We start from the raw sequence: 3,816 nt of genomic DNA, 5'->3' as shown, positions 1-3,816 counted from the left end.
ATAATTGATGACTTTCTTTTTCATATATTGTCAACATGTCGAATTCATTTACCACCGCATACCTTTATTGTGATGGTCACTCCACAAGTATAAATGTTTGTAAGGTGTGGGGGGTAAGGGTCGGGGTTTAAGTTTCCAGAAATTAGCTTCACATACAATTAGGCCAAAATGGGGATATACCCCTTTTGCCCAAAAGTTCCAGCAAAATGCCTCATTTTTGAAACTATCTAACAATATGCCCATATTTTGAAACTCGATTTGCTTAAAATCGAGTTTCAATAAGGAAGTTGAGTTCATGGAACTTGAGTTCCTTGAAAATTTTCAAGTGGAACTTGAGTTCCACAAATTTTTTTTTTTTTTTTTTTTTTTTTTTTTTTTATAAGTTTGATTTGCCTATAACACGATTTTTTAAAAATCGAGTTTTACATTGAAACACGATTTTTTAAAAATCGAGTTTTACATTGAAACTCGATTTTTAGAAAATCGAATTTCAAAACAGGGGCATATCTCTAGATAGTTTCAAAAAATGGGACATTTTGCTAAAACTTTTGAGCGAAAGGGGTGTATCCCCATTTTGGCCCACACAATTATATACTTAGATTATGTTATAGTATAATTTCTATCTTGTATAAAAAAAAACGACGAATTCATTTATTTCTATTTCATTTGCTTTTATTTGATTTATTTTTATTCTTTTTCTTCCTTTTGCATTAGTAACATCACTTTGTTCCCATGCAATACAATGTGTTAGAAGTATTGGTTAAATGATTAAATTTACCATATCCCAATAGCTTAAGCTTTTGGGACAAGTATAAATGTTTGTGAGGTGTGGGGGGTAAAGGCCGGGGTTTAAGTTTCCAGAAATGAGCTTCACATATAATTAGGCCAAAATGGGGATATACCCCTTTCGCCCAAAAGTTTCAGCAAATTGCCCCCTTTTTGAAACTATCTAGCAATATGCCCATATTTTGAAACTCGATTTGCTTAAAATCGAGTTTCAATAAGGAACTTGAGTTCATGAAACTCAAGTTCCTTGAAAATTTTTAAGTGGAACTTGAGTTCCACAAAATTTTTTTTTTTTTAGTTTGATTTGCCTATAACACGATTTTTAGAAAATCGAGTTTCAAAACAGGGGGCATATTGCTAGATAGTTTCAGTAAATTGGGCATTTTGCTAGAACTTTTGAGCGAAAGGGGTATATCCCCATTTTGGCCCACACAATTATATACTTAGATTATGTTATATAGAATTTCTATCTTGTATAAAAAAAATGACAAATTCATTTATTTTATATTTCATTTGCTTTTATTTTTATTCTTTTTCTTCCTTTTGCATTAGTAACATCACTTTGTTCCCATGTAATACAATGTGTTAGAAGTATTGGTTAAATGATTAAATTTACCATATCCCAATAGCTTAAGCTTTTGGGACAATTGGTAATTTATTATGGTATCAAAGCATAAGATCATAAGTTCGATTCTTATCTCCTCCACCCTACCTCTCATTTAAATTTTCATGTGTTGAGCCTCACTTATTAAAAGGTAATTTCGGCTCACACGTGAGAGGGGGTGTTAGAAGTATTAGCTAAACCTTTTTTTCCAAAAAAGAAAAAAAGAAAAAACTAAACCTTTCACTTTCCAAGAGAGAGATATACCACTACAATATAAGGTGATTGCTTACTATCACCTACGTAATTCACACATATTTTCTCTTTTCGCCTTTAATAAAAGTATAAATTGATTGATTATTACTTCAAAGTTCATGACCATGATAGCGTCTTCTCTAGTCTTCAACAACCGTTAGTAAAATTTTGACGAAACTTTATCAGTTGTTTGTCAATCGAATTCCTAAGTGACAAACATATGTATACATCCAACATGGCTGATGGATGCTTTGTGATTAATTATATTGAGTGCAACATAAATAAGGCCTTAATATCGTAATGCTGGAATCAAATTGGAGATTCCTCAAAAAAAAAAAAAAAAAAAAAAAAAAAGACCTCATTAAAGATGCCATAATATTATTTATTTATTTTTTACTGGAATGCTAAGTTGTACCATGAGCGCATCTTTTCTTTTTTGTTTTTGTTTTATTGTGATTTTATGTAAAAAGTAGTAACGACCATGGATCTCTCTCTCTCTCTCTCTACAACTTGTACACAAGATAAACTTAATTAGGACTTGCATATTAATTATATGGCACATTGGTAAGCAAAAACAAACTAATGGGAAATCATTTTTGTGGAATTAATGTCAAACCCAACCTCTGAAGTTGGAATGAGATTCATGCTTTTGAGAAACGATCATTTTTACTTTTAGGTAACTTTGTTACCCACTTTATGCCAATTTGTTATGCCAAATGTCGGAATAGAATTATGTGAAATGGGACTGATAGAGTTCAATTTTTTAATATCATTCTGTACGAATCAAATGGGTTATTTAGGTAAATTGAGTGACACATTTTTTTAAAAAATATAGTGAATATGGATGGCATGATTAGAATATCAAATAAAACTAGAACAAATACATAAAATTCAAAACCAATATTTTGAATGTAGGCTATGATGATGTTTCTCCAAAAACAAAAACGTGGCTATAGACCCATTTTTGGTAGTGCATGGAGGCACCTAATAATCTTGATATAAATAAAACACCCAAGCAAATATAATATCCTATAAATATATATATATATATATATATATATATATATATATATATGTGTGTGTGTGTGTGTGTGTGTGTGTGTGTGTGTGTGTGTGTGTGTGTGTGTGTGTGTGGGGGGGGGGGGTAAAAGCTCTTGAATGAACATTTGGGCTTTGGGCCTAATTGGCTAGTACCAGTTTGTTTTGATCAGGGTCTTTAGGCCCACAAGTCAGTCCGCACTGTGGAGGACCAAAAAGTTGTCTGAGGAAGAGTGTCTTCTCGGACAGGCTCGGCAATGACCCTAGGACTTGCTAAATGGGTTAGAGGCAGGATTTTGGAAAAACTTATGGGTAAAAGGGTGACCCAAGCACCCTTTAGAAGCAAGGATGTGTGAGAAATATCTGAGGAAAAAGCTACTACCATCACATTAAAGGCCCTGCGTCTACCTCCCTGGCCGCATTAATAGGAAAATGACCTCTAAACAGTAGAATTCAACCTTCCTGCTATTATTTGAAGACTTTAAGAATGTGGTGGATGAGACAAGTATCTAAGGGGGAAAATTAATATGACACGTGGATGAATCAGTGAATGAGAAAAAGTATATAAGGAAGCGAGAGAGGAAAGAGAAGGGGACTGGCCCCTTAGCTAAAAAAGAACTAAGAATTGTAAACTTTGGCATAGAAGGAGAATATTTATACAAATCGTTCTCGGCTTACGTCCGATGAGGTTTTTTTGTTATACCTGTTTATCATTTGCACAGATTGTGACACTCTAGCATGTTAATTGAACTTCCAACATCCCAAACCTAGGTTTCAAATCCATACTCTACAAATTTAATTGTATAAGGTTTAGTGGGCCTGAGCCCATCACCTGCTTTTGGATCCGGGTACAATTGTGCGCTTATAATATATATATATATATATATATATATATATATATATATATATATATATATATATATTTCTTTAAACTGATTTGGAGGAAAATTCATGCAACCTATTACTTGAATCATCCATGTATACTTTGATTTACATGATATATTTAATGAGTAATAATGACTTGTTCAAATAATACATATAGAATTATAAATAGTTTTATAAGCCACCATAAAATAGGTTAAAAGATTCAGTTTGAAGAAAAACTTTTTATCTATTGCGTGCCTATTTAGTTTTTT

Source organism: Castanea sativa, chromosome 4 (assembly GCF_040712315.1).
Source record: "Castanea sativa cultivar Marrone di Chiusa Pesio chromosome 4, ASM4071231v1".
Lineage (NCBI taxonomy): Eukaryota > Viridiplantae > Streptophyta > Magnoliopsida > Fagales > Fagaceae > Castanea > Castanea sativa.
The sequence above is the reverse complement of the archived record's forward strand: the minus strand, read 5'-3'. Positions refer to the sequence as shown.